The 19462-nt window shown below is 31.9% G+C and overlaps 1 pseudogene; it reads left to right on the forward strand.

Annotated features, from left to right (window-relative positions):
* The first annotated feature begins 18047 nt into the window (after positions 1-18047).
* Positions 18048-18181, forward strand: LOC145291785 (U2 spliceosomal RNA; annotated as a pseudogene).
* The last annotated feature ends 1281 nt before the right edge of the window (positions 18182-19462 follow it).

A 19462-nucleotide genomic window follows, 5' to 3' on the forward strand; every position in this document is an offset into this window, starting at 1 on the left:
TAGGGAAATATAAGATATTTTGTAATTCATATATATGCAAAACTAGGAAAACAATTGGCTATGATTAAAATATGTGATAGCTGTAAAAAGTGATAAAAGTAGGCTTTGGATCATAGATAATCCCCTTATTGTGTGGCGTTAAGAGCAAATATCACAAAACCCATTACACAATTCAGGTTATTACCTTTCTAACGAGCTTTCATTTGTTACATTCTGCTCAATAGTCGCTCAGATGTGGAACTTATAAAATTACCAAAAAAGATGGAATAATTATGTATATATATATATATATATATACATGTACAACATATACATCTATATATATATATATATATATATATATATATATATCTATATATATATATATAGTCGTAAACAAATTGAATATTAAAATGCTCATATCTTTGATTTTATCGGACAAAACTACATGAGCATTTGAAGGCTTTTTGAAGATTATAATACTATTCTATGCTTAAAATTTCATGGCAATTTGTAATCAAAAACCTATATTTTCAAACCAATCTAATATGGCACAAATTTTCCTACATTTGTATATATATAGTGTAATGGCAAGCAAGATAACATTTTCCTTTGTTTTTTTTGCTTGTTTGTTTGTTTTCCCTGTGGCCTTGCCAAACAACTAATATATATATATATATATATATATATATATATATATATATATATATATATATATACTTTTTTTTTACACAGTGATAACCACTTATCAAGGCCCGGAAGCCACTCAGGGATAAGGGTTATTGCAAGTACATTACGTTAGTGTGGAGATTTGATGAAGTGTTTATTTAAGGGGGCGGTTCATTAGGAATTTGTTAACATTGGACTTGAAGACATCCATGTTGTAGTCCGGTGGGAAGCAGGCAGACGGAACAGAGTTCCACAGGCGTTCAGTTCTAAGAAAGAAGCTTTGTTCATGGAATCCGCGTTTTGATTTAGGCACAGATATAGAGTGGGGGAAATTTTTCACAGTGGATTCAGCTAGACGGGTGTTTTTCGTGAAAGATTGGCGAGGGGGGACCAGAGATTGGAGTTCAGACGAGCACCTACCATGGAAATAACGATAAAACAAGGATAGGCTCGCAACGTCTCTTCTGTAGGAGAGAGGTTGCAGGGTAGAGAAAAGGGCATCCCGCACTAAGCCACGAAGTCTATTTTGTACTCTGTCAAGGCAGGGTAGGCTGTTTTTAGCAGCTCCTGCCCAGATATGGCAGCAGTATTCCATCCTTGGACGTACTTGGCTTTTATATAGATAGAGAATTGCATCAGTAGTAAGATATCTTCTGGAGCGGTAAAAGGATCCCCATATCTTTCCAGCGACCTTGGCAACAGACTTGATGTACGTGTTCCATTTCAGATCAGGAGTAATGGTCAAACCCAGAAGCTTGTCAAAACACGGGGCCTCACCCAGACGGGAGCTATCCATCACAATTGATGCCAGATGGGGTCCAGAGCGTTGATGATGTAAGGATAGGAGCTTGGTTTTGGATGCATTAAAGGTAACCAGCCACATCTTCCCCCACTGAACCACACGCTCGAGATCAGAGGAGAGAGAATCAGAGAGAACTTTGTCATTTACAGCCTTTGATGTGTTGCCGTAGATGGTCGTGTCATCAGCATAGATGTCAACGAATGATTTAAGTATGTGTTTAGGGAGGTCATTGATGTAGATCCGGAAGAGAGTTGGACCCAGGATTGGCCCCTGAGGGACTCCAGCATTTATATTGCAGGCCTCCGATTTTTGTCCATCTACCACTACTCTTATGAGCCTATCGGAGAGAAATGATTTAATGATTGAGAAAACATTTCCAGTTATACCGTAGCTGGAAATCTTGTGAAGTAGACCCTTATGCCATATCTTGTCGAAGGCCTTTGATATGTCAAGAGCAATTGCCCTAGAAAGGAAGCCTTTGTCAAAAGATTCACTAATCATGTGGGATATAACCGTCAGCACATCTGCGGTAGATCTGTCAGAGCGGAAACCATATTGTGTGTCACTAAGAAGGTTATTTCTGCTGAGGTGGTTGACTATTTCTCTATTTAATATGGATTCCAGCAACTTACTCATAACACACAGGAGACTTATTGGTCTGTACTGAGAGGGAGATGACTTATCACCTAATTCTTAAATACAGGGCAAACTGATGATTCGTAATATTTGGATTCTTCGAAATACTGCTCTCATTTTGAGTGTAATATTCACAACGATTCCGTCGATCTAACCTCCGATCTTCTTCTGGCGTTTTTTGTCAAACGCGTGAATGTTTAGGCACAGTGCGAGCGGCGAAAAAATACAATTGCGAATTAGTTACGAACTATATCCATTCATAGTTGACGGAATGAGAGCATGCAACCCCTGTGAAATAAATAAAGATTTCCGTTCCAAATTTCGTCTGAATTTCCGAGTCTGAAAGAAACATTTGCGAGTTCAACAAGATACACCTGAAGAAAGTTACATCGACCGAAACGTTGTGAAAATGACTCCCAAGATGAGAACAGTATCCGGAAAAATCTAAATAATACGTTTATTAGTATTTTACTTTCTAGTTTTAAAGCTTACACATTTTCTTCTCCAACTTTATAAATACTTGGATCGATCGCCATTGTTTAACAAATAAGAAAAAGAATATTGATAAAATATAACTAATACGGAAATACTTGGCCTTTTAACAACATGTACGTAGCTTAGTGCATTTGCAACACAAATGATGAGCTGACTTTGGTGTTTGTTGATTCAATTTTTTGCTACTTAATGCTACAAGTAGTAGCAACCGATATTGCCGCCGGTTCTATAAGTCGTTAGAGGATTTCTCTTTCTTTCATTAAATTCTGTATTTAGAATTTGGGTTTCTTTTATTTCATTTGTTTTTGTTCATATTTTTTGTTCTGATCGAATTTATTTTATAATTTGTTTTATTTTATGCTGTTTCGTTTTTTTTTTACCCTCTAAAACTGAGTATTTTCTCTGCTCTGAAATATATTTCCCCTTTTTGTTTCTTTTATCTTGTGTTTGTGTGTGTTTAACAGTCGAGCGCTATTTATCTTTCGCCCCGCCGCGTCCCCCTTTCTAACTGTTTCCTTTGACTCGTCGTTCGAAATCGATTTTTGAATCGGTGCAATCTGACTGACGTTCCCATTACTTCTATTAAATAGACTTTCAAAGAAGGCCGCATGGTCTTTCATTGATCTAAGAAAAGTATAAAAACGAACAACAACAAAAAAAAAACGTTGGCGAAAGAGATAGAGAATGGAATTGAAGTGGAAGGCTGAAAGGAAAGAAAAAAAAAAGAATTAAATAGAAAATAAAAAGAAAGAAAGGAAAACGAGGAAGTAAAGAGTAAGAAATGAATAGTCTGTTACTGATATAAGAAAACACACACAAAAAAAAACAGAAAGGAGAGTGAACGAGAGAAAAAGGTAAAGAAGAAATAAAGAAAGGAAAGAAAAAAGGAAATAAACTAGGGGTTAAATAGAGGAAAAAAAGGCAAGGCAAACGATAGAGGATGTAAAAATATAAGGATGTAATGGATTACGTCATGGATGATCTGTCATTGATCTAAAAAAAAGTAAAGAAGAAAAAACATGATAAAGTGATAGACGAAAAGGAAACGAAAAAAAAAAGAGATGAAAAAAGAAAACGCAAATTTAGAAAAGGAAAAGATAGAAAAGCGAAAAGGAAGTGGATAATATGACGATGCAAGCAATACGTTATTCACCAGAGAGAAAACAAATAAAGAACCAGAGAAAGTGAGAGACGCGAAACAAATAAGAAGAAATAAAGAAAAACTTAACTGAAAGAAAATAAAAAAAATAAGGATTTTAAAAAGTAGAAGCACAAAACATTAAAGAAAAGTGCATTTTACAGTGTGGAACGATAAAAGTGTCGTCCTAAAGGAAACAACACTACTGCTTTATTCTAAAACATTTAAAAATCAATTCAGGTAACTTGATAATGAAGTAGAGCTGATATCTGTTCAATATAACCGCCTTTAGCCTCAATCACCGCCTATTTACGGGTCCAGAACTCGGAGTATACGTTCTCCACAAGCGTTGGTGCCGAGTCCTGCTACCATACCCAGCTTCTGCCAGCAGCCAGTTGATTGCATCAGGGGATCACAACATTCTTCAGCACATCCAGCTACAATTTGGTATTGACTGTCCCGCTGACTTTGACGATGTGAGATGGCAGGTGTGACTCTCACTGGAAACCACACCAAAGACAATGACCGTGGCCGGAAACTTTGTTTTTGTCGCCCTGTGCACATCGCTATTATTCGTGACAATACGGCAATGCAGTTTGAGAGTGCTGGAAATGGTCCTGTTGTCATAAGTTGGATCGATAGAGAGCGGGAGTTATACAGCAGCGCATCTCCGATCTCGCTCGTTGAACATTGTCTCCCTTTCAGACATGAGAGAAGGCTCCTATCGCTCTTAGGATTTGCACCCCACTGGCTAACTAAGTAAATGGTCTGCAACAAAGAAGGAAAGCTTATTTTTATCAAACGGAAATGGAATACTGTCGTCTTTTCTTAGGGCGACATGTTTATCGTTGATCCCTGTATTTTATTTGAGAGTAAAAATAAAGAACAAAAATGAGTAAAAAGCAGAAGATAACGAAGAAATTAAAGAAAGTGAAAAATGTAAAAAAAAAAAAAAAAAAAGAAAAAAAGTTAAGCAAATGACATAGAGGTACAAAGAAAAAAAAGGGAAAACTTGAAAAAGAAAAAGAGAGAGAGAAAAGAGATGAAGGGAGGAGGATGATTGGTTTTAGAAAATAAAAGAAAATAAAAAGAGAGAGAAATAGAGTAAGGATAAGAACGAAAGTAAATGTAAAATACCTAAAAAAATACATACAAAAAGAGTTTTGTCTGTTGAGTGCGTGCGTGTGTGTGTGTGTGTGTGTGTGTGTTTAGGACTGTACGCGTGCAAATTCGTTCCCCATAGACTCCGAAACAGTTGGACCGATGGTTTTGAAACTATACACAAATGCACCTGGCAGTGTTCATAGATAGGTTCTGTATGGTAATGCCTTCCATAAGTATCGATAAGCGATAATCTAAAATAAATGATGTAAGAATGAACAGACGACTGCATTTAAGAAATTTTATTACCACACAAGCAAAATGGCGTCATATATTAAATCATCAATAGTTACTTTGATATAACAGAAGTGCGTTTAAAATGAACATGAAAGTTTCTGTTTGGAGCAAAATTGAGTTATAATATATTTGCATTTTAATCTTTAATTGAAGTCATTATATATGAACTACTTTATTAACATCAATAATAGATTCTCTACAATGATATAGAAGCTACATGGTATTGTGGACTAAAGCATTTTGAAGTTTTCTTCCGGTGCAACGCAGTACTCAACTAGAGCAGGCAATTAATCGATTTGATTAAAAATTGGAGGATTTTACCAATTTAAATGACAATTAAATATAAGAGGGAAAAATAAACGTTGATCCTTATTAAATCCAGGAGAATGTCGGGTCTCTCTGATAGTTTAAGGATAAAGAAAGAATGATAGTGAGACGAAGGAGTAAGTGAAAAATATAAGCATGTGAGGAGAACGCAAAGAAATATCTGTCATTGTGCTGAGAAAATAAAAATATGTTGAAAGAGAGAGAAAGAATGGGGAGTTGGGAAGAAAAAAAAAGCAGGAGCGAAAGAAAGAGAACCAGCGTAAGAGTCAAATAAAAGTAAAAATAAATAAAAAACAGAACAACGAAAGAAAGGAGGAAAACATATGAGGTAACGAGTGTGATACCCGTGGAATTGCGAAAATAAAGAACGAAAACATGAAAGAAAGATTGAAGAGAAAAGGAAGTAAAAGTAACAAAAAATTAAAAAAAAAAATGGAATAGAAAAAAAGAAGAAAAGAGAAAAAATAGGAAAAAATGAGGAGTAAAGAAAAGAAAGCGATTAAGCAGAAGACAGGTGAGATAAATAAAGAAAGAGATAGAAAGGAACAAAATGAATTAGCTAAATATAATTTAAAGAACGAATAATCGAGAGAAAGAAAGAAAAGGAAAAAAGAAAGATGAGAAATAGAGAAAGTAGATGGATACAAAGAAAAAGGAAGAAACAAGTTGAACAACATAAGGCAATATTAATAATAAAAAAAATAGAAAAAAAGATGGAGGAAACATATAAAAAAACGGAAAAGACACGTAAGTACATACATAATGCAAGAAAAAATGAGTGGAATAAATTAGGAAAAAAAAAAGAACTAAAAGAATAAAACGAGTATAGGAACCACAGAGGGAATCGATATAAGAAAAAACAAAATCAATGAAAATGGGAGACAACTTAAAAAAAAGAAAGGATAAAAATGAACAAAAAAGGAAAAGACAGTATAGAAAAAATAGAAAAACAGTAGTTAATATAAACCTGTTAAGTGAGAAAGAAAATGTTATCAATAAAACTACAAACCAAAAAGGAAGAAAATATTCCAAGATACAATAGAGGAAAATAAAGCAGCTTACGTGTTTGTGTTACTTATAAAAAACGCCATTTTACAAGAATTATTAAGCTTTTCTAGGCTAAGAATTTAAGAGAGAACCCACATATTACGACTATTATTTGATTGTTGCACTAGAATTTCGAGATTCTGCAATAAAATTTACTTAAATAACAATAGAAATAAAGAAGGATGAAGCAGAAAATAAGCAAGGAGTAGAACAGAAAGGGAAGAAAAAAAAAGGAAATCTCGTACGGTAATGTCAGCAGTAAAACGCAACAGATAGTAAAAAATAGTTTTAGGAATACAATAAATTGTACTTTGTATTTGTGGGAAATGCAGATATAAAACAATGCCTTTTATCGTTAAGAGAAACAAAGCGTATTAAACGTTCACATCCTAATAAATAATGCCGACAAAAACGATTGCAAAAAAAAAAAAAAAAAGAAAATGAAAATTTTCTAAGGAAATGACTAGAAGAAATAGCATGTTCGAATATATATCCCTCTCTATCTCGCCTTCCCCCTCTCTCTTTATATATATATATATATATATATGAAATAGTCATGTATATATACATACATATACATGTATGTATATATACATGACTATTTCATTTAATCACATAAATTAACATACAAAGATACACTTTTATGTGTAAATTTTCAGTATTTACTTCACCAATGCTCAATACATAGGTCAAGGTAGGTAGTAAGTTATGAAAATATATATGGCAATTAGGCTACCCAGATTATTCCGTGTTTAATTCTCGTGAGAATTTGTCAGGTTTATGCGAAAATGAAACGCGGAATATTCTGTGTAGTTTTATTGCCATATATATTTTCATAACTTACTACATACATAAATATATATATATATATATGTATATAAATATATATATGCAGTATATATGTGTATGTATGTATATATATATATATATATATATATGAGGAAAGTGTTAATAAAATATGTTAAAACACACTTTGAAATGAGTTAAAAACATATTTAATCTGAAAAGGAAACACTAGATTTCCTATTTGGTTTTATCGAGCTTTTATATCTGGCTGAGATAATTTTATAAATATTAATTCTTTAATATTTATAATTTACTTCAATTTTACCATCTTGGATCATTTTGGTAAATTCAATTGTAATTTTCATTATATATATATATATATATATATATATATATATATATATATATATATATATATATACATATATATATATATATATATATATATATATATATACAGTGTTACATCCTCATATACACACAGATATGACATCTAAAATGTTTATCTGAATTCAAATAAAGGTATATATTGCCATTTTTATTGAGCACTATTACATATACCTTATTAAATTCATATATACATATCTTTAACTTTGATATATATGTATATATAAAGATAGATAGATATAGATAGATATAGATAGATATACATGGATGTATAGATATAGATAGATGTTAAATAATTAACACTGTTAAGAGTTAATTAGTTATTTGATGAAAAAAGGGGTGAATAAATTGAAAAAAATAATGCATATTAGAGATTTTATATGACATTTTCTTGGCTCACAAAAGGAAAAACTAAAGTGTGAATAGGAAGCTAGTACATGTACTTGTAGGTATACATTTTGAATGAAATAAGGAGTGTTAGATAATTAACTTTGTTAAAAGTTAATTAGTTATTATCGATCTATCTATCCATCTATTAAATGATATTCTTAAAATGATATTCTTACAATAATATTCTTAAAATATTGGAAGTTATTTATTGTTTATAGAATAAAGTTTAGCAATGGATTTTAGCTGAATATGTTTACATTAATTAGCTAGACTAAATAAGCAAAATAACCTGGAACAGGCAGACGTGAAAAGGTCACGCGTTAGAGATACGTGTGCTTTTTGAATGATGACGTAACTGAACTAAGGTTGAGAAGTTTAGAGTCGAAGAGTTGGAGTTTAGTCACCCAAGTGAATAGACGTGCTTGCAGCCAGGAAGCGAGGCTGTAACGAATAAGCATATAGACGAAATGTAGACTCTGTTTAGACAATTGAAGACAACTGAAATAAATTTATATTTAAGAAATATAAAGTGTTGTTCCGTGGTTTCACAAAAGAAAGAAGAACAGAGGTCTCACTCGGTTATGGTTGGTCGCTTCATGTTTCATCACGGAGCCCAGCAGTGAAGATAAAAGAACTATTGAAGAAAGAAAGGTATGAACTATATATTATTCTTCTTATAAAAAAATGGTAACTTGTGTAAATATAACATGTAATATATATCCGTGTGATAACTCTCTGACACAACATGACTCGGTTTATACGTCGATATCATATCCTCTGGCTAAACAACATACATACAATTTATACGTATATAACAGGTGTTATAAGAACAATATCTCTTAGCTTTCAATACAAAAAATAACTGTTTTAATATTGCCCCACCTTACTATACAACATAGATAGATAGAGATAGATAGATAGAGAGAGAGAGAGAGAGAGAGAGAGAAAGAGAGATAGACATACAGAAACTGAGAGAGTCAGGTTTATATGATCATAACATTATACGCGAAGGATACAATCTTAAACTAATAAACTAATTATTATGAAATTTGAAACACGTCAGTTATGGACAAGGAATTGATAGCTGGGCTATAATATATTAATTTTAATTTTAGCATCTGGCGTAAAAAGATGAGTAAATATAATTTTTCTTAAAACGGCTTAAATGGAGCCTAAATCTTAACATCTTCCAAAAGAAAAACAAATGTAGAACCAAACTATTATCTTCAGAGAAATAATTTTACTGTAACTAGTATTTTTTAGTTAAATTTATGCTTTGTAAATATTTTTAGATTCAAATAAAAACTTACATTGCAAATGTGTCAATCCAAACATGCTGATAAAGCCAACTTCTTACTGTATTCCTTAAACAGGAATACTAGCTTTATTAACCGGAAAGCTTCCTTTTCGGCGGGCTGTGGAAAATCTTTTAGAAATGTTTAATTTCTACGCGCGGATTAAACCCAAATTATGCAAATTATAATGTAGTGAACGGTCATAATCTTATGTGTAAAAACAGAGAGCTAAAACAATTTTAAACGATGTTGTAACCAATATAAGAAACGTTTTCTGAAAATTAGTAAATATTTGTGTGTCTCCTATATTAACGTTTTACATTTAAATAAAAAAATGTGGTATAACTCTTCTGGTTAGGCATTATTATCTAAATTAACATATTATGGTATTTATTCGTATGTAATCACTCTCATGAGTGGTTTAATATATATATATAATTATAAAACTCAGATGACCTTGTAACGAGTGATGTAACCCACTTTTCGGTTCACGACATCCGGTTGCGCATGCGCGTATAAACATAACAACGTAAACACATAAACACAAATCGCTTCGTTTGAAGATTTTGACCTGCGCACTGAAATATTAACCTTATTATTTCGAAATTATTATTTAACGTGGGAAGAGTGGGGGTGTGTTGCAACTATTCTTTATTACAACTTTACTGTCGCTATTTTCCTACAACTAAACAACTTTAACCTGTTGACAAACATAAGAATGGTTGTAGTAAAGCCAAAACTACTATTACTACTACTACTACTACTCTCTATCCGTCCCTTTTCCTTCCTTCCTTCTTTTTTATTTTTTGTTTACATTTCTAGATACAAAATAGTTGTGTGAGAACGGTGAATATGTTGATACATTTACTAATCTGTTTCAATATTAGTTTTATTTTATTTTATTTATTTAGGTTTTAGTTTTTTTCCTTCGGGTTATATTAGTTACTTTTTTTTAGATTTTAAGTTTCTATAACTTGGTTGAAGGATTCCAATATGGGTTTTCCATTCTTATATTTCTCATCGGTAGGTTCATGTGCGTTTTTCCTGCTAAATGACTTTCGTTGGCGTTCAATGCGTAGGAAAATCATGTTTACTTTTCGATTTTTGAGCGATTATTATGAAAAATAGGCACCTTTACACGAATAGTGAGGATTTTTTTTCATCTTTAAGTGATCCGTCCGTGATTTTTCATTTTAATATACTTTCATAGAAATGTTTCTGTTATGTCAAAAAAATAACTGTTTTCTTTACGTCACAAGTGTCATGCTCATACATAAATTCCATAGCTAATATAACATACTGACCCAACGGGTCACAGGTAGTCTCGTTATGTAAATATATAAGCTACATGTATATATATATATATATATACATATATACACATATACATATATACACATATACATATATATATATATATATATAGATAGATAGATAGAGACATATAATTATATATATATAATATATTTTAAATATATTTTTATATGCATAATTAAGTATCTTTAATAAGAATTAAAACAAAATATTATTGCGTGTGTTACGACCCGACAACCCCTGGCTGCCTGCTAGTATATATATATATATATATATATATATATATATATATATATATATATATATATATATATATATATATATATATATACTAGCTGCGAGGCGACGAAGACGTTTAGCCCGGGCGTAAAATACTCTTAATAAAATGTTTTAATTTATCCAGATGTCGTATATATTATTATAGAGTCGTGATTTCAAAACTAAAAAAAAGGACTTGGGTGCCATCAGCTAGAATCGACACCTAAAGGAAAACTGTAGCATTCAAAGCTAGCTACTTTATCACTTCACTAATATGGCACGCATATTAACTGAATAAAAAGTTTAAAAGAACTCAAGATAAATGTAAAAAATATATAACGATTTTAGCAATTTTTACCAATTTTTGGAACCCCTTAAAAACCATTTTAACCAGTTAAAGACTCATTAAAGAATAAGCTGTAAAAAAAAAGTCCAATCGTTTGAGCCTCCTTTCGCCGCATTGCGACTTTTAGTTTCGGGGTTAAAGAGTTTGAATATATGAAGATAGACTGACAGACCTATAGCCGTTTATATATATATATATATATATATATATATATATATATATATATATATATATATATATATATATAGTTTTTGAATGTACATATTAGCTTAGGAATTACTTAATTGAAAAGAGAAGAACCCGTACGGATGTCTGAAATGATCCGAACAAATCGTACTTCTCGTTCCTAAAAAATAAATCTTAAAAATACGTTTTCATTACATAAAGTTGATAAATTACACTTTAATGCAATTATATGTACGACGATGTCTAAGATAATAGACAGTATAAAGATAGCTTTTGTGTTGTCTTTTGTTGTTTCTACCAATCAAGATTTATGGGAAAGCAATTAAGATCTGGTTGAATGAGCAGATTAATTATAAGAAATATTAATTGCATTTCGCTTAATTGTTTTCTGCTCGGCTAAAACGAATGACCGATTGAGAGTTCTAGCATTCGTTATATCGATACTCATTTTAGAAGCGCGTGTTATTAGTCTGATTAGGACATTAAAGAAATATCATTTCCTTTTGTATGACAAACACAAGGCGGGAAAATAATTCATTCTCTCTATATATAATCTCGCTTTCTCCTTATGTCTCTTTATATATTACTAGCAGGGCTACCCGGCGTTGCTCGGGACCGTATAAACAATGAAAAAACAAAAGCAGATATTGAACATATGTTTTATTCTTAGGGGAGAGGAATCTTTCATCTCAAGTTTTAGCGTTACAAACAAACATTTGTCTTTTATATAGATAGATAACGACAGGTTTTTTTGGGGCCCCCCTCGAAGATAACTGATCAATTGACCAACTTCTAGTGGTCCGTTTGACGTGAAATTTCGATATTTGTCATCCGGGTGATGAGGCTTCGATATGATACCAAATTTGTCAAGTTTGGTTCCGTCTTTCAAAGGTTTTAGCGTTACAAACAAACATACATACATACACACAGACGTTTGGCTTTTATATATATAGACTAGCAGGGCTACCCGGCGTTGCTCGGGACCGTATAAACAATGAAAAAACAAAAGCAGATATTGAACATATGTTTGATTCTTAGGGGAGAGGAATCTTTCATCTCTATGTATTATTTGTTTTATCTACCCTAGGACTGATATTGTTCATGTTTTATCCCTAGCATAGGTAATTTACAGCATGTATATGAAATTGTTTTACCTTAGGGAGAAGAGAACAGGTAATATACAACATAATGTGTCTATATTACATCCCTGGCAACGCCTAGAAACCAGCTAGAACATGTATTTCAGTCAATCTTTATTATATCCTGGGCTATGCCGGGAAACCAGCTAATCTCTTTTTAGTGACTTGACCACCAAAATACCTCCCTAAGTGTGTCCTTTCTTTTGAACTTATTAGATATAGGTATCTAGAAATGTGTGTGAAATTTTGTTGAATGCATTGTTCACTATGATTTTCTTATTGTTCTACACAATATCAACTGTAGCGAAATAACACAGTAAACTTAGTGTAGTGTTAGAATAAAGAGCAAAGGAAAAAATTAGAATCATATTTTGTAATTGCAAATCTAAATTTGCTAGCATGTACCAGTATTTGCCAGGTTGTGGAAATTTGGAACTTATAACATATGTAGTGGCCTTTTCCTAGATACCTATTGCTAAAAATTATACTTTCATTTTGTTAGAAAAATCTCTCTTCAGATGCCCTGCATCATTCAAAATAAAAACAAATATTTTTATAATTGTTTCAGTATATTGCTACACAATGTGAAAGTTTTTAACGTTTGTAAAAAAAATCATGAATGTGCTTATATTGCAAAAAAGAAAATATCAGTGCACAGTATTGAAAGTGTTTGAGATTCAAAAGTCTGTAACATTTCTACTAACTTCATAAGATGTCATGTGAGAAACTGAATTGAATATCAAGACATTATCTGAAGCGTTTTTATTTTGGTGTAACATATGTGTTTACAGTGAACCTTAACTTTTAATAAACAGATTGGTATGCAATGACATAGGCTAAGAATCTTTAAAATATATATAAATTGGAAAAATGTGTGAACAAATGAAAAAAAAATGATCCGCTCCACTTGATGACATCAAGCACAGTAATATTTTAGTGAAGAAAATATGAAATTGATGTTCAGTGATTAGTTTGGATGAATGAGAAAATGTAATTGTTTGATGCATAAAAATAACTCAGTTGCTGTATTTGATATTAAGCAGCGAAATATAGTGATTTGAATATTTGGGAAAACATCAAACCAGATTATGTAAAAAGAAAAAAAAAAGATGAAATTAGAAAATATATATTTTATGTTTATGAGTTCTGCCAATCAAAATTTTGTGGCAGAAATTGGGTGATTACCATGCAATTTTATTTTGGTAAAATTCTTAAATTATTAGAATGTTTATTATAATTTCTAATTAGTGACTTGTTATAATCAAAATCCGCCCTAAAGAGTGTCCTTTCTTTTATTAGGTATCAGAGTAGGTATCAAGATTTCTACTTCTATACAAATGTGATATTTCAGATCTGTACATAAAAAATTTGTTGAATATATAGGTTGAGAATTGTTCTGTGTCGCTCTCTCTCACACACACACGCATTCTCACTTTTATAGATATAATAGATAGATTACTCTAGATATATTTCCATATGTCTGAATACCCTATATACAAATTTTCAAATCTGTAGATAAAAAAATTTGTTGAGTATATAGGTTGAAAATTGTTCTCTCTCTCTCTCTCACACACACATTCTCAATTTTAGAGATATAATAGATAGATTATGCTAGATATATTTCCATATGTCTGAATACCCTATATACAAATTTTCTAATCTGTAGATCAAATATTTGTTGAATATATAGGTTGAAAATTGTTCTTACTCTCTCTCTCTCTCTCTCTGGCTACCTCACACACACATTCTAACTTTTATAGATATAATAGATAGATTATGCTAGATATATTTCCATATGTGTGAATACCCTATATACAAATTTTCTAATTTGTAGATAAAAAATTTGTAGAGTGCATAGGTTGAGAATTGTTCTCTCTATCTCTCACACACACACATTCTAACTTTTAAAGATATAATAGATTATGCTAGATATATTTCGATATTTCTGAATACCCTATATATAAAAATTTGTTGAATGTATAGGTTGAGAACTGTTCTCTCTCTCTCTCTCTCTCTCACACACACACACACATTCTCACTTTTATAGATATAATAGAAAGATTATCCTAGATATATTTCTATTTGTATGAATACTCTATATACAAATTTTAAAATCTGTAGATAAAGAATTTGTTGAGTATATGGGTTGAGAATTGTTCTCTCTCTCTCTCTCTCTCTCTCTCTCTCTCTCTCACACACACACACACATTCTCACTTTTATAGATATAATAGATTATGCTAGATATATTTCCATATGTCTGAATACCCTATATACAAATTTTCAAATCTGTAGATAAAAAATTTGTTGAGTATATAGGTTGAGAATTGTTCTCTCTCTCTCTATCACACACATTCTCACTTTTATAGATATAATAGACAGATTATGCCAGATATATTGAAATGTGTCTGAATGCCCAATATACAAATTTTGAAATCTGTAGATAAAAAATTTGTTGTATACATAGGTTGACAATTGTCCTCTCTCTCACACACACACACATTCTCACTTTTATACATATAATAGATAGATTATGCTAGATATATTTCTATATGTCTGAACACCCTATATACAAATGTTCAAATCTGTGGATAAAAAATTTGTTGAATGTATAGGTTGAGAATTTTTATCTCTCTCTTTTTCTCTCTCTCTCTCGCTATCTCACACACACGCATTCTCACTTTTATAGATAAAATAGATAGATTATGCTAGATATATTTCCATATGTCTGAATACCCTATATACAAAGTTTCAAATCTGTAGATAAAAAATTTGTTGAATATATAGGTTTAGAATTGTTCTCTCTCTCTCTCTCTCACACACATTCTAACTTTTGTAGTTATAATAGATAGATTATGCTAGATATATTTCCATATGTCTGAATACCCTATATACAAATTTTCTAAACTGTAGGTAAAAAATTTGTTGAGTATGTAGGTTAAGAATTGTTCTCTCTCTCTCACACACACACACACACACACAAGTTCTCACTTTTATAGATATAATAGATAGATTATGCTAGATATATTTCTATATGTCTGCCTACCCTATATACAAATTTCCAAATCTGTGCCCAAAAATGTGTGGAATATATAGGTTGAGAATTGTTCTCTCTCTCTCTCTCTCTCTCACACATATTCTCACTTTTATAGATTATATAGGTTGAGAATTTTTTGCTCTTTCCATCACTCACATTCACACTTTTATAGATATAATACATAGATTATGCCAGATATATTTACATATGTCTGAATACCCAATATACACATTTTCAAATCTGTAGATAAAAAATTAGTTGAATATATAGGTTGAGAATTGTTCTCTCTCTCTCTCTTTCTCTCTCTCTCACACACACATTCTCACTTTTATAGATATAATAGATAGATTATGCTAGATATATTTCCATACGTCTGAATACCCTATATCCAAATTTTCTAATATGTAGATAAAAAATTTGTTGAATATATAGGGTGAGAATTTTCCTTCCTCTCTTTCTCTCTCTCTCTTTCTCACACACACACAAGCTGAAAATTGTTCTCTCTCTCTCTCTGACTCTCTCTCTCTCTCTCACACACACACACATGGTCATTTTATAGATATAATAGATAGGTTATGCTAGATATATTTCTATATGTCTGAATACCCTATATACAAATTTTTAAATCTGTAGATAAAAAATTTGTTGAGTATATAGGTTGAGAATTGTTCTTTCTCTCTCTCTCACACACACATTCTCACTTTTATAGATATAATAGATTATGCTAGATATATTTCCAAATGTCTGAATACCCTATATACAAATTTTCAAATCTGTAAAGATAGAATTTGTTGAATATATAGGTTGAGAATTGTTCTCTCTCTCTCTCTTTCACACACATTCTCACTTTTATAGATATAATAGATAGATTATGCTAGATATATTTCCTTATGTCTGAATACCCTATATACAAATTATCAAATCTGTAGATACAAAATTTGTTGAGTATATAGGTTGAGAATTGTTCTCTCTCTCTCTCTCTCTCACTCACTCACTCACTCACACACACACACACACATTCTACCTTTTATAGATATAATAGATTATGCTAGATATATTTCCATATGTCTGAATACCCTGTATACAAATTTTCAGATCTGTACATAAAAATTAGTTGAATATATAGGTTGAGAATTGTTCTCTCTCTCTCTCTTCTCTCTCTCTCTTTCACACACATTCTCACTTTTCTAGATATAATAGATAGATTATGCTAGATATATTTCCATATGTCTGAATACCCTATATACAAATTTTCTAATCGGTAGATAAAAAATTTGTTGAATATATAGGGTGAGAATTGTACTTACTCTCTCTCTCTCTCTCTCTCTCTCTCTCTCTCACGCACACATTCTCACTTTTATGGATATAATAGATAGATTATGCTGGATATATTTCCATATGTCTGAATACCCTATATACAAATGGTCAAATCTGTAGATAACAAATTTATTGAATAGATAGGTTGAGAATTGTTCTCTCTCTCTCTCTCGCAACCTTACACACACAACCACACGCAAACATTCTGACTTTTATAGATATAATAGATCGATTATGCTAGATATATTTCCATATGTCTGAATACCCAATATACAAATTTTCAAATCTGTAGGTAAAAAATTTGTTGAATATATAGGTTGAGAATTGTTCTCTCTCTCTCACACACTCACATTCTCACTTTTATAGATATAATGTATAGATTATGCTAGATATATTTCTATATGTCTGAATACCCTATATACAAAGTTTAAAATCCGTAGATAAAAATACGTTGAGTATATAGGTTGAGAATTGTTCTCTCTCTCTCTTACGCACACACACACACACACACACACACACATTTTCACTTTTATAGATATAATAGATAGATTATGCTAGATATATTTCCATATGTCTGAATACCCTATATACAAACTTTCAAATCTGTAGATAAAAAATTTGTTGAGTATATAGGTTGAGAATTGTTCTCTCTCTCTCACACGAAACTGTGCGCTCGGCTTCTTCCCCCCCCCCTTCCCACCCCAAATGCTTGGGAAACTGTGCACTGTTTTTGTTGGTTTTCAAGCTGCCTCTTCCCCCCCCCACACACACACACACAGTTTAACAGTAGTAGGAGGTCAAGAGAAATAGGGTGAGAGAGAGAGAAGAGTAAGTTGGTGAGAGAGAGAGAAAAGAGAAAGAGGGTGTTGGTTTTATATTTTTATTATCGTCTAATATTTTGAAAGCTGAATTTCTAATAAAATGTGCATCTATAGGAGATAATGCCTGGGAATGTGTTCCCCCCCCCCACAGTTTAACAGTGGTGTGACGTCAAGAGAAAGAGGGTGAGAGAGAGGGAAGAGTAAGTGGGTGAGAGAGAGAAAGAGAGAGAAAAAAAAGAAAGACGGTGTTGGTTTTGTGAAAAAAGTTGTTATTTACAATTGTTCGCATTCTTGGCCTTTTGGTCAAGATCAAAGTGTAGTATCTGTTCTTCAGATGCTGCACTTCTATTTCTTGTTCTCTTTCGGTGGAGGAGAAATCCTCCACGACTGAGACAATTTTTATTTTTGTACCTTTTCTCCACGTTAAAAAACGACCCTGGTGTCTAACTCTGTCCCGTGGGGAGGCATAGTAAATAGGTACAATTGTTCGCCATTAGTGGATGTTGACGTCACGTCACGTGACATGACTAAGCGTTTTTTTTTTTTAGTATGAATAACATTTTTTGTTTTAATTATAAAGTCTACACTTAATTTTATAGAAAATGATGTATATATAATAGAAAAAAAAAATACTGGTTTTGTTGGATTCAAGTGGATCCCCCCCCTCCAGTTTAAGAGATAGCAGGTCACGTGGTAATATACAAAATGGCTAGCGTAAATATAAAGATCGGTTTTTTTATCGACGAATATTTTGAAAGCTGAATTTTTTTTTATTCCTGTACATTTTTTCCTGATATTTTTCGTTAAAACTCTTGTATAAATACTATTTTTAACCAGTTAAATACGTTGGAGACATTGTCATGGAGTTTAATAATCTCTAGAACAAAGCAGAAGAGAAATTACAAAAGTATCGGTAAAACAAAGTGTTTGTTTACATTTGTTCGCCATTACTGGATGTTGACGTCACGTCACGTGACATGACTAAGCGTTTTTGGATTATGTAATATTAACATTAAAATGACAGGTTTTTTGGGGGGCCCCCCTAGGAGAGAAATGATCAGTTCACCCCCTTTTAATGGTCCGTTTGGTGTGGAATTTCGATATTTGTCATGCGGGTGATCAAGGTTCAATATGATACATAATTTGTCAACTTTGGTTGTGTCTGTCAAAAGTTTGAGCTGACGTCACGTCACGTGACACGTATTGAATAACGTTAAAATGACAGGTTTTTTGGGGGGCCCCCCTAGGAGAAAAACGATCAGTTGACCCCTTTCTACTGGTCCGTTTGACGTGAAATTTCGATATTTGTCATCCGGGTGATCAAGGTGCAATATGATACCAAATTTGTCAACTCTGGTTCCGTCTTTCAAAAGTTTTAGCGTTACAAACAAACATACATACATACATACATACATACATACATACACACCGATTTTTGCCTTTTATATATATAGACTAGCAGGGCTACCCGGCGTTGCTCGGGACCGTATAAACAATGAAAAAACAAAAGCAGATATTGAACATATGTTTGATTCTTAGGGGAGAGGAATCTTTCATCTCTATGTATTATTTGTTTTATCTACCCTAGGACTGGTATTGTTCATGTTTTATCCCTAGCATAGGTAATTTACAGCATGTATATGAAATTGTTTTACCTTAGGGAGAAGAGAACAGGTAATATACAACATAATGTGTCT

The sequence above is a fragment of the Euprymna scolopes genome, chromosome 12 (assembly GCF_053919585.1).
Source record: "Euprymna scolopes isolate OS-2025 chromosome 12, ASM5391958v1, whole genome shotgun sequence".
NCBI classification, from domain to species: domain Eukaryota; kingdom Metazoa; phylum Mollusca; class Cephalopoda; order Sepiida; family Sepiolidae; genus Euprymna; species Euprymna scolopes.